The sequence below is a fragment of the Pimephales promelas genome, chromosome 21, assembly GCF_988280905.1.
Source record: "Pimephales promelas chromosome 21, fPimPro1.hap1.1, whole genome shotgun sequence".
In the NCBI taxonomy this organism is placed as follows: Eukaryota; Metazoa; Chordata; class Actinopteri; order Cypriniformes; family Leuciscidae; genus Pimephales; species Pimephales promelas.
The window spans coordinates 26,849,222-26,863,214 of NC_142789.1; positions in this window are offsets into that span (position 1 = coordinate 26,849,222).

The following is a 13,993-nucleotide window of genomic DNA, read 5'->3' on the forward strand; positions in this document are numbered from 1 at the left end:
CAAAAATTCGACCCGAAAAAAAAAACGACAGTGTTACCCCTTACGTTTTTTTGGGGGGAGCGAAAAAAAAGTTTCCCCAATCTTCTCAAAACTCTGGATTCTGATAGAGGGCCATGAGACTTAAACCTGAGTGCGAATATGGAGGCTCTAGGCCCTTCCAGAGCTGAGATATCGAAACTCAAAAATTCGACCCAAAAAAAAAAACGACAGTGTTACCCCTTACGTTTTTTTTTTTGGGTGAAAAAAAAAGTTTCCCCAATCTTCTCAAAACTCTGGATTCTGATAGAGGGCCATGAGACTTAAACCTGAGTGCGAATATGGAGGCTCTAGACCCTTCCAGAGCTGAGATATCGAAACTCAAAAATTCGACCCGAAAAAAACCCGACAGTGTTACCCCTTACGTTTTTTTTGTGGATGAAAAAAAAGTTTCCCCAATCTTCTCAAAACTCTGGATTCTGATAGAGGGCCATGAGACTTAAACCTGAGTGCAAATATGGAGGCTCTAGACCCTTCCAGAGCTGAGATATCGAAACTCAAAAATTCGACCCGAAAAAAAAACCGACAGTGTTACCCCTTACGTTTTTTTTTTTGGGTGAAAAAAAAAGTTTCCCCAATCTTCTCAAAACTCTGGATTCTGATAGAGGGCCATGAGACTTAAACCTGAGTGCAAATATGCAGGCTCTAGACCCTTCCAGAGCTGAGATATCGAAACTCAAAAATTCGACCCGAAAAAAAAAAAACGACAGTGTTACCCCTTACGTTTTTTTTTTTTTGGGCAAAAAAAAAGTTTCCCCAATCTTCTCAAAACTCTGGATTCTGATAGAGGGCCATGAGACTTAAACCTGAGTGCAAATATGGAGGCTCTAGACCCTTCCAGAGCTGAGATATCGAAACTCAAAAATTCGACCCGAAAAAAAAAACGACAGTGTTACCCCTTACGTTTTTTTTTTTTGGGGCGAAAAAAAAAAGTTTCCCCAATCTTCTCAAAACTCTGGATTCTGATAGAGGGCCATGAGACTTAAACCTGAGTGCAAAAATGGAGGCTCTAGACCTTTCCAGAGCTGAGATATCGAAACTCAAAAATTCGACCCGAAAAAAACCCGACAGTGTTACCCCTTACGTTTTTTTTGTGGATGAAAAAAAAAAGTTTCCCCAATCTTCTCAAAACTCTGGATTCTGATAGAGGGCCATGAGACTTAAACCTGAGTGCAAATATGGAGGCTCTAGACCCTTCCAGAGCTGAGATATCGAAACTCAAAAATTCGACCCGAAAAAAAAAAACGACAGTGTTACCCCTTACGTTTTTTTTTTTGGGCGAAAAAAAAAGTTTCCCCAATCTTCTCAAAACTCTGGATTCTGATAGAGGGCCATGAGACTAGAACCTAAATGCAAATATGGAGGCTCTAGACCCTTCCAGAGCTGAGATATCGAAACACAAAAATTCGACCCGAAAAAAAAAACGACAGTGTTACCCCTTACGTTTTTTTTGGGGGGGCGAAAAAAAAAGTTTCCCCAATCTTCTCAAAACTCTGGATTCTGATAGAGGGCCATAAGACTTAAACCTGAGTGCAAATATGGAGGCTCTAGACCCTTCCAGAGCTGAGATATCGAAACTCAAAAATTCGACCCGAAAAAAAAACGACAGTGTTACCCCTTACGTTTTTTTTGGGGGGGCGAAAAAAAAAGTTTCCCCAATCTTCTCAAAACTCTGGATTCTGATAGAGGGCCATGAGACTTAAACCTGAGTGCAAATATGGAGGCTCTAGACCCTTCCAGAGCTGAGATATCGAAACTCAAAAATTCGACCCGAAAAAAAAACGACAGTGTTACCCCTTACGTTTTTTTTTGGGGGCGAAAAAAAAAGTTTCCCCAATCTTCTCAAAACTCTGGATTCTGATAGAGGGCCATGAGACTTAAACCTGAGTGCAAATATGGAGGCTCTAGACGCTTCCAGAGCTGAGATATCGAAACTCAAAAATTCGACCCGAAAAAAAAACGACAGTGTTACCCCTTACGTTTTTTTTGGGGGGGCGAAAAAAAAGTTTCCCCAATCTTCTCAAAACTCTGGATTCTGATAGAGGGCCATGAGACTTAAACCTGAGTGCAAATATGGAGGCTCTAGACCCTTCCAGAGCTGAGATATCGAAACTCAAAAATTCGACCCGAAAAAAAAAAACGACAGTGTTACCCCTTACGTTTTTTTTGGGGGGGCGAAAAAAAAAGTTTCCCCAATCTTCTCAAAACACTGGATTCTGATAGAGGGCCATGAGACTTAAACCTGAGTGCAAATATGGAGGCTCTAGACCCTTCCAGAGCTGAGATATCGAAACTCAAAAATTCGACCCGAAAAAAAAACGACAGTGTTACCCCTTACGTTTTTTTTGGGGGGGCGAAAAAAAAAGTTTCCCCAATCTTCTCAAAACTCTGGATTCTGATAGAGGGCCATGAGACTTAAACCTGAGTGCAAATATGGAGGCTCTAGACCCTTCCAGAGCTGAGATATCGAAACTCAAAAATTCGACCCGAAAAAAAAACGACAGTGTTACCCCTTACGTTTTTTTTGGGGGGGCGAAAAAAAAAGTTTCCCCAATCTTCTCAAAACTCTGGAATCTGATAGAGGGCCATGAGACTTAAACCTGAGTGCAAATATGGAGGCTCTAGACCCTTCCAGAGCTGAGATATCGAAACTCAAAAATTCGACCCGAAAAAAAAACGACAGTGTTACCCCTTACGTTTTTTTTTGGGGGCGAAAAAAAAAGTTTCCCCAATCTTCTCAAAACTCTGGATTCTGATAGAGGGCCATGAGACTTAAACCTGAGTGCAAATATGGAGGCTCTAGACGCTTCCAGAGCTGAGATATCGAAACTCAAAAATTCGACCCGAAAAAAAAACGACAGTGTTACCCCTTACGTTTTTTTTGGGGGGGCGAAAAAAAAGTTTCCCCAATCTTCTCAAAACTCTGGATTCTGATAGAGGGCCATCAGACTTAAACCTGAGTGCAAATATGGAGGCTCTAGACCCTTCCAGAGCTGAGATATCGAAACTCAAAAATTCGACCCGAAAAAAAAAACGACAGTGTTACCCCTTACGTTTTTTTTGGGGGGGCGAAAAAAAAAGTTTCCCCAATCTTCTCAAAACTCTGGATTCTGATAGAGGGCCATGAGACTTAAACCTGAGTGCAAATATGGAGGCTCTAGACCCTTCCAGAGCTGAGATATCGAAACTCAAAAATTCGACCCGAAAAAAAAACGACAGTGTTACCCCTTACGTTTTTTTTGGGGGCGAAAAAAAAAGTTTCCCCAATCTTCTCAAAACTCTGGATTCTGATAGAGGGCCATGAGACTTAAACCTGAGTGCAAATATGGAGGCTCTAGACGCTTCCAGAGCTGAGATATCGAAACTCAAAAATTCGACCCGAAAAAAAAACGACAGTGTTACCCCTTACGTTTTTTTTGGGGGGGCGAAAAAAAAAGTTTCCCCAATCTTCTCAAAACTCTGGATTCTGATAGAGGGCCATGAGAATTAAACCTGAGTGCAAATATGGAGGCTCTAGACCCTTCCAGAGCTGAGATATCGAAACTCAAAAATTCGACCCGAAAAAAAAACGACAGTGTTACCCCTTACGTTTTTTTTTTTTGGGGCGAAAAAAAAAAGTTTCCCCAATCTTCTCAAAACTCTGGATTCTGATAGAGGGCCATGAGACTTAAACCTGAGTGCAAATATGGAGGCTCTAGACGCTTCCAGAGCTGAGATATCGAAACTCAAAAATTCGACCCGAAAAAAAAAACGACAGTGTTACCCCTTACGTTTTTTTTGGGGGGGCGAAAAAAAAAGTTTCCCCAATCTTCTCAAAACTCTGGATTCTGATAGAGGGCCATGAGACTTAAACCTGAGTGCAAATATGGAGGCTCTAGACCCTTCCAGAGCTGAGATATCGAAACTCAAAAATTCGACCCGAAAAAAAAAACGACAGTGTTACCCCTTACGTTTTTTTTGGGGGGGCGAAAAAAAAAGTTTCCCCAATCTTCTCAAAACTCTGGATTCTGATAGAGGGCCATGAGACTTAAACCTGAGTGCAAATATGGAGGCTCTAGACCCTTCCAGAGCTGAGATATCGAAACTCAAAAATTCGACCCGAAAAAAAAACGACAGTGTTACCCCTTACGTTTTTTTTTGGGGGCGAAAAAAAAAGTTTCCCCAATCTTCTCAAAACTCTGGATTCTGATAGAGGGCCATGAGACTTAAACCTGAGTGCAAATATGGAGGCTCTAGACGCTTCCAGAGCTGAGATATCGAAACTCAAAAATTCGACCCGAAAAAAAAAACGACAGTGTTACCCCTTACGTTTTTTTTTGGGGGGGCGAAAAAAAAAAGTTTCCCCAATCTTCTCAAAACTCTGGATTCTGATAGAGGGCCATGAGACTTAAACCTGAGTGCAAATATGGAGGCTCTAGACCCTTCCAGAGCAGAGATATCAAAACTCAAAAATTCGACCCGAAAAAAAAACGACAGTGTTACCCCTTACTTTTTTTTTGGGGGGGCGAAAAAAAAAGTTTCCCCAATCTTCTCAAAACTCTGGATTCTGATAGAGGGCCATGAGACTTAAACCTGAGTGCAAATATGGAGGCTCTAGACCCTTCCAGAGCTGAGATATCGAAACTCAAAAATTCGACCCGAAAAAAAACGACAGTGTTACCCCTTACGTTTTTTTTTGGGGGCGAAAAAAAAAGTTTCCCCAATCTTCTCAAAACTCTGGATTCTGATAGAGGGCCATGAGACTTAAACCTGAGTGCAAATATGGAGGCTCTAGACCCATCCAGAGCTGAGATATCGAAACTCAAAAATTAGACCCGAAAAAAAAAACGACAGTGTTACCCCTTACGTTTTTTTTTGGGCGAAAAAAAAAGTTTCCCCAATCTTCTCAAAACTCTGGATTCTGATAGAGGGCCATGAGACTTAAACCTGAGTGCAAATATGGAGGCTTTAGACCCTTCCAGAGCTGAGATATCGAAACTCAAAAATTCGACCCGAAAAAAAAAACGACAGTGTTACCCCTTACGTTTTTTTTGGGGGGGGGCGAAAAAAAAAGTTTCCCCAATCTTCTCAAAACTCTGGATTCTGATAGAGGGCCATGAGACTTAAACCTGAGTGCGAATATGGAGGCTCTAGGCCCTTCCAGAGCTGAGATATCGAAACTCAAAAATTCGACCCAAAAAAAAAAACGAGTGTTACCCCTTACGTTTTTTTTTTTGGGTGAAAAAAAAAGTTTCCCCAATCTTCTCAAAACTCTGGATTCTGATAGAGGGCCATGAGACTTAAACCTGAGTGCGAATATGGAGGCTCTAGACCCTTCCAGAGCTGAGATATCGAAACTCAAAAATTCGACCCGAAAAAAACCCGACAGTGTTACCCCTTACGTTTTTTTTGTGGATGAAAAAAAAAGTTTCCCCAATCTTCTCAAAACTCTGGATTCTGATAGAGGGCCATGAGACTTAAACCTGAGTGCAAATATGGAGGCTCTAGACCCTTCCAGAGCTGAGATATCGAAACTCAAAAATTCGACCCGAAAAAAAAACCGACAGTGTTACCCCTTACGTTTTTTTTTTTGGGTGAAAAAAAAAGTTTCCCCAATCTTCTCAAAACTCTGGATTCTGATAGAGGGCCATGAGACTTAAACCTGAGTGCAAATATGCAGGCTCTAGACCCTTCCAGAGCTGAGATATCGAAACTCAAAAATTCGACCCGAAAAAAAAAACGACAGTGTTACCCCTTACGTTTTTTTTTTTTTGGGCAAAAAAAAAGTTTCCCCAATCTTCTCAAAACTCTGGATTCTGATAGAGGGCCATGAGACTTAAACCTGAGTGCAAATATGGAGGCTCTAGACCCTTCCAGAGCTGAGATATCGAAACTCAAAAATTCGACCCGAAAAAAAAAACGACAGTGTTACCCCTTACGTTTTTTTTTTTTGGGGCGAAAAAAAAAAGTTTCCCCAATCTTCTCAAAACTCTGGATTCTGATAGAGGGCCATGAGACTTAAACCTGAGTGCAAAAATGGAGGCTCTAGACCTTTCCAGAGCTGAGATATCGAAACTCAAAAATTCGACCCGAAAAAAACCCGACAGTGTTACCCCTTACGTTTTTTTTGTGGATGAAAAAAAAAAGTTTCCCCAATCTTCTCAAAACTCTGGATTCTGATAGAGGGCCATGAGACTTAAACCTGAGTGCAAATATGGAGGCTCTAGACCCTTCCAGAGCTGAGATATCGAAACTCAAAAATTCGACCCGAAAAAAAAAAACGACAGTGTTACCCCTTACGTTTTTTTTTTTGGGCGAAAAAAAAAGTTTCCCCAATCTTCTCAAAACTCTGGATTCTGATAGAGGGCCATGAGACTTAAACCTGAGTGCAAATATGGAGGCTCTAGACCCTTACAGAGCTGAGATATCGAAACTCAAAAATTCGACTCGAAAAAAAAACCGACAGTGTTACCCCTTACGTTTTTTTTTGGGGGGCGAAAAAAAGTTTCCCCAATCTTCTCAAAACTCTGGATTCTGATAGAGGGCCATGAGACTTAAACCTGAGTGCAAATATGGAGGCTCTAGACCCTTCCAGAGCTGAGATATCGAAACTCAAAAATTCGACCCGAAAAAAAACCGACAGTGTTACCCCTTACGTTTTTTTTTTTGGGTGAAAAAAAAAGTTTCCCCAATCTTCTCAAAACTCTGGATTCTGATAGAGGGCCATGAGACTTAAACCTGAGTGCAAATATGGAGGCTCTAGACCCTTCCAGAGCTGAGATATCGAAACTCAAAAATTCGACCCGAAAAAAAACGACAGTGTTACCCCTTACGTTTTTTTTTGGGGGCGAAAAAAAAAGTTTCCCCAATCTTCTCAAAACTCTGGATTCTGATAGAAGGCCATGAGACTTAAACCTGAGTGCAAATATGGAGGCTCTAGACCCTTCCAGAGCTGAGATATCGAAACTCAAAAATTCGACCCGAAAAAAAAAAACAACAGTGTTACCCCTTACGTTTTTTTTTGGGGGCGAAAAAAAAAGTTTCCCCAATCTTCTCAAAACTCTGGATTCTGATAGAGGGCCATGAGACTTAAACCTGAGTGCAAATATGGAGGCTCTAGACCCTTCCAGAGCTGAGATATCGAAAATCAAACATTCGGCCCGAAAAAAAAAAAACGACAGTGTACCCCTTACGGTTTTTTTTTGGACGAAAAAAAAAAGTTTCCCCAATCTTCTCAAAACTCTGGATTCTGATAGAGGGCCATGAGACTTAAACCTGAGTGCAAAAATGGAGGCTTTAGACCCTTCCAGAGCTGAGATATCGAAACTCAAAAATTTGACCCGAAAAAAAAAAACGACAGTGGTACCCCCTTTCGTTTTTTTTTTTCGGGCGAAAAATGAAGTTTCTCCAATCTTCTCAAAACTCTGGATTCTGATAGAGGGCCATGAGACTTAAACCTGAGTGCAAAAATGGAGGCTTTAGACCCTTCCAGAGCTGAGATATCGAAACTCAAAAATTTGACCCGAAAAAAAAAAACGACAGTGGTACCCCCTTTCGTTTTTTTTTTTTGGGCGAAAAATGAAGTTTCTCCAATCTTCTCAAAACTCTGGATTCTGATAGAGGGCCATGAGACTTAAACCTGAGTGCAAAAATGGAGGCTCTAGACCCTTCCAGAGCTGAGACATCGAAACTCAAAAATTCGACCCGAAAAAAAAAAAAACGACAGTGGTACCCCTTTCGGGTTTTTTTTTTCGGGCGAAAAATTAAGTTTCTCCAATCTTCTCAAAACTCTGGATTCTGATAGAGGGCCATGAGACTTAAACCTGAGTGCAAATATGGAGGCTCTAGACCCTTCCAGAGCTGAGATATCGAAACTCAAAAATTCGACCCGAAAAAAAAAAAAACGACAGTGTACCCCTTACGGTTTTTTTTTGGACGAAAAAAAAAAGTTTCCCCAATCTTCTCAAAACTCTGGATTCTGATAGAGGGCCATGAGACTTAAACCTGAGTGCAAATATGGAGGCTCTAGACCCTTCCAGAGCTGAGATATCGAAACTCAAAAATTCGACCCGAAAAAAAAAAACGACAGTGGTACCCCTTACGTTTTTTTTGGGGGGGGCGAAAAAAAAGTTTCCCCAATCTTCTCAAAACTCTGGATTCTGATAGAGGGCCATGAGACTTAAACCTGAGTGCAAATATGGAGGCTCTAGACCTTTCCAGAGCTGAGATATCGAAACTCAAAAATTCGACCCGAAAAAAAAAATGACAGTGTTACCCCTTACGTTTTTTTTTTTGGGCGAAAAAAAAGTTTCCCCAATCTTCTCAAAACTCTGGATTCTGATAGAGGGCCATGAGAATTAAACCTGAGTGCAAATATGGAGGCTCTAGACCCTTCCAGAGCTGAGATATCGAAACTCAAAAATTCGACCCGAAAAAAAAAAAAACGACAGTGTTACCCCTTACGTTTTTTTTTTTTTTGGGCGAAAAAAAAAAGTTTCCCCAATCTTCTCAAAACTCTGGATTCTGATAGAGGGCCATGAGACTTAAACCTGAGTGCAAATATGGAGGCTCTAGACCCTTCCAGAGCTGAGATATCGAAACTCAAAAATCCGACCCGAAAAAAAAAACGACAGTGGTACCCCTTTCGGGTTTTTTTTTTCGGGCGAAAAATTAAGTTTCTCCAATCTTCTCAAAACTCTGGATTCTGATAGAGGGCCATGAGACTTAAACCTGAGTGCAAAAATGGAGGCTCTAGACCCTTCCAGAGCTGAGATATCGAAACTCAAAAATTCGACCCGAAAAAAAAACGACAGTGGTACCCCTTTCGGGTTTTTTTTTTCGGGCGAAAAATTAAGTTTCTCCAATCTTCTCAAAACTCTGGATTCTGATAGAGGGCCATGGGACTTAAACCTGAGTGCAAAAATGGAGGCTCTAGACCCATCCAGAGCTGAGATATCGAAACTCAAAAATTCGACAAGAAAAAAAAAACGACAGTGGTACCCCTTACGTTTTTTTTTTTGGGCGAAAAAAAAAGTTTCCCCAATCTTCTCAAAACTCTGGATTCTGATAGAGGGCCATGAGACTTAAACCTGAGTGCAAAAATGGAGGCTCTAGACCCTTCCAGAGCTGAGATATCGAAACTCAAAAATTCGACCCGAAAAAAAAAACGACAGTGGTACCCCTTTCGTATTTTTTTTTTCGGGCGAAAAATGAAGTTTCGCCAATCTTCTCAAAACTCTGGATTCTGATAGAGGGCCATGAGACTTAAAACTGAGTGCAAAAATGGAGGCTCTAGACCCTTCCAGAGCTGAGATATCGAAACTCAAAAATTCAACCCGAAAAAAAAAAAAAAACGACAGTGGTACCCCTTTCGGGTTTTTTTTCGGGCGAAAAATTAAGTTTCTCCAATCTTCTCAAAACTCTGGATTTTGATAGAGGGCCATGAGACTTAAACCTGAGTGCAAAAATGGAGGCTCGTCCAATTACAGCATATTGAATGAACTGCGTAAAAACTTTAAAAATTATAGTGGGTTATTGGACAAATAGTGGGTTTTTGGGATGGGGGCGCAGCCCGGGATTGGGCGGGGGGTGGTCCCATGACATTTGGCAAATATTGTGGGTTATTGGACAAATCGTGGGTTCGTGGGACGGGGGCGTGTCCAGGGACCGGTCAGTGGGCAGGTCAGTGATTGGTCAGTGGCAATCACCAGAAGCCCTGTGGAAGCGATGGTCGGTCAGACGAATAGTGGGTTAGTGGGAAGTTTCGAGGGTGGCTCCACCGAGGGGGCCTTTGCGGAACTGCCTCGGGGGTCCCGAAACTTCGGGTTCAAGTTTTTGAAAAAAAACTTGAACAAACAATGTTCAAGTTTTTGTTCTAAAAAAAGAAAGATGCACACAGAAAATGATTCTAATATGACCAGATTGATTGATTCGAATATATTTAGTTAGTTACAAACAATGTGCAATCTGTAAAACAAAAACCTCAAAGTTATAGTTGAAATGGTATACTGCTGGAATTTTTTTGACCTTGAGAAAAAGCTTAAAATATAGACCAACAAATTTTAATGCTTATTAATTTATTTTATGTTGGTATATTTTTGGGAAGTACACCTGTTTTGACCTGATGTCTATTGGAATTGACAAAAAAAGTCACAATGAAAGCAATTATATAAAATTGTTTTCATTATTAGAAACCTCATGAGCTGGGAAAATGTACTTTTATATTTTTCAGAAACTTGAAACATAATTCAGGTCTGAGGGGGTTAAGTAGTAATATCACATTGTATTTTTTCTTTGCCGAAGCTGTTTTTTTCTTTCTTTTCTCTGTCCATTCTCTTTTAGCTCATTAGTACAACCGAGACTTGCAAAAAAAAAAGCGCTGAGGATGTTTCCCTGCACGTGTGTAACTGCATTGTGCTTGTTTGAGTCAGGATATCCTCAATAGTAGTCTTCCTGTGCTTACTGGGAGAAAATGCAGGTCACCACTGGAGACAGGCAAAAGTTCAAGGAGGAAATTGAAGTGTTTGACCAGGTGTGGTGCAAAAGACTCGCAAATCACTTTGGGTTACCAGAGGCAAATTTGGCATTTTTAATGCACAGTACAGATTATTCTAGCTCGAGCATATCAAAGAAAAAAAAAGAAAAAGCAACTTTTTTTATAGATATATATGCACACGAACAGATCTGACACACAAACAGGCAAATGCACACAAACAGATCTGACAACTCTGACATTTTAATGGAAATTTTTGGAATAATTATTAAATTATCCTCCCACAGTTGAATAGAAGCGAAAACATTATACAGTGTTTTTCACAATATTTCACAGTATTTACAATCTCCTTATCAGTGCCGAAAGCATCGCCACACTACAGTAGCGCCCCCTGCTGGTCTCCAGCAAACACATACTTGGGTCCATGCCAACCTAATAACCCAATACACACTCCCAGTTCAGTTAAATATACAAAACAAGTAGAAATATTAAAGATATAAGGATAAATGAAACATTATCTGTACATTGTTTCAGTACATTCACAAAAGAACTGATCTCAAATAAAGCGCAAGCTGTGAAACCGATTTGTTTGGTATCATAATAAAAATCCCGACAGATGCTTCCTGTAAACATCCCTTTTAAGAGCAGAGGTTTAAAAAGGGACATTCACAAGGTCGTTTCAAATCATAGAGAAAATGTATGTGGTGCTATGAAATATCTAGCATGTTCAAATTTACTTTGTTGCACCATAAGTCTTAATTCCAAAGGGAATAAACAGTTGTGGCCACATTGAAATTTTTATACTGAAGTGGAAAAATATAATCTCGCTTCAACAAAATTAAACTTTCCAAAAAAACATAAATGGTGCTTGTAAACATCCCCCCCCCCCCTTCACATTAGAAATGTCCTTCACATCAAAAAATAAAACTGAACAGAAGTGGTTTTCTTGTTGGACACATTCACATATGTACAGATACCTAGCCATTGCACTCCTGTTATTCAAATTCATAAGATTTTTAATGCATGCATGGAATATGCAGCTTATATAAATATGTTTCACTTTTTTCAGTCATCATGGACCACAAAGTGACCGATCTAAAAATCCATTAACTGATCTTAAATATTGAATCTTATGGAAACTGTCAAGAGCATGTCCAGGTCATATCTCACCACAAAATCAAGAAATATGACATTATCGATAAAGTATATGAAGCATATTTTATTCATTATGACAATTTATCCCAGTAGCTTAATATAATGAGAAACAAAATGCACTCATTTATTAGTGTAATGTACATATGATTATTTACATTGAATAGTACATTTGTATTTTTAATGAATTTATTTATGTTTAATTTATGAACATTTTATTTATTTTTTTTAAATTAAATTAAATTTTAGGAGAATCTTTTTTATACACAATTTTGTGGTGAAATATGCCCTGGAAATGTTTTCACTAGATTTACCTTAAAATCGCGAATGGAGTTTTAGATCGAAGCAGTGAACAGAACCAAAACCAAGTATATTAGCACAGAGCTATCATGCGGTTCCAAGTCATTAGAGAAACACTGGCTACAAAATTATTCATGGTTTTGTTGAAGGGCCTCTTGCTTTCAGTCGTCGCCGTCGGCTCAAACCGTTTTATTATTAACCTGCACCTGACACAGAGCCAGAAACACCTCCGAGATTTCCCCGCCGCTCAAACACAACGCCTAGCTTCAGTTTCAAGACGTTCTGAACATGACTGCTGTGCTAACTGATCAGCGATTGGTCAGTAAAAGGACACTTGGGTTCAAGAAGCTGCCAGAGAGATAGTGATTCCAGTTATACAGATACTGACTTCTATAAAGTGGTACACGTATGACGTCAGAACCCAGAAGTCTGGTGTTATAGTAAAATAAAGCCTGTGTTAAACATAACTTGACAACACTTTGATGTTTTGTTCTACAATGTACACGACACACAATCAAACTGTCTTAACTAGTTTCTTATGAAAAACGCATGTTTTCAAAAATGAACGTAACTGCTTCAAAATTCGTGTTTTGGGTGTGTAATTTACGTAATAGAACAAAACGTCAAAGTATAGTCGAGTTATGTTTACCACAGGCTTTCTTTTGGTAAATAAATCAAAAACGCTATAGGTTAATCTCGAAGGAACCGGTGACGAGTTAGTCTTCCGGGTTCTGATGTCATACCTTCACCACTCTATAGAGAGGGATCTCACAAAAACATTACAGGTCACTTTTCACCAGAAAAATATCAATTCAATTTTGCATAAAAAAGAAAATCGAGCCTGTTTTGGGGCCATTAAGATCTCTTGCAATCTGACATTTTCCCTCCCCAAATTCTTCCCACCTTAATGTACTTTAATAATCTTTTATTTATTTATTGTCCCTCATTTAATTCCATTGGATTCTCATTAATTCAATACAGTCATTTGAAATGTACATGCTAATTGTCATGAAAATAATGTTACAATGCTATAAAGGCTTCATTTCTTTTTGCAAAATATCTTTTTTTCTATTGGGGGATATGACCTGCCATGTTCTTGACAGACCCTCCCAATTCTCCCTCCTCTAAGTTTACAGTACAATGAGTGACTAAAATGGTGCAATTCTTGGCATTTTCGATATGCATGATACAAATAAAAAGATGAATTTCGTACTTTGTGGGGCTCAGGCAATTTTCTACTGGAATGTTTTACTCGGATAAAAATGGACATCATTTTATGGCAAAAGCTTGACAGAGAAATAAAAAATGCAATTTAAATAAAGACACTGGGATTTGTGAGGTGTTCTTGTATCTTGATGAATTTTAGATGAAACTAGATGAAATTCTAAACGTTTGATAAGGGGACACTTTAAAACCACATGCAACCCGAAAGTCCAGGCATTTAAAGGGTTCGTTCCCTCAAAAATTAAAATTCAGTCATTAGGCTAATTACTCACCCTCATGTTGATTCAAACCCGTACGATCTTTTTTTTCTTTCTCAGATTTCATCAAAAATTATTTAGTCTGTGTTTTGAAGATGAACAAAGGCTTACATGTTTGGAACGACATGAGGATGAGTAATTAATGACTGAATCTATCCCTTTATCCCTTTAAAGGAGTAGTTCACTTTTAAAAAAAACTTTTGCTGATAATTTACTCACCCCCATGTCATCCAAGATGTCCATGTCATTCTTTCTTCAGTCGAAAATAAATTAAGGTTTTTGATGAAATATTTTTCTTCATATAATGGACTTTACTGGGAACCAAACGATTCAAGGTCCAAAAGACACTTTCAGTGCAAACTGCAAACTGCTGGAAGGGCTTTAAACGATTCCAGACGATGAATAAGGGTCGTATCAAGCAAAACGATCGCTCATTTAATAAATAAATAACAAAGTTTAAGTTTTATAAGGTCAAATGCTCGCCTTGTGACTCTCCTGTTCGAACTCGTTCATCAAAATGAACAAATCTTTTCCTGAATCAATTCGTTCATTT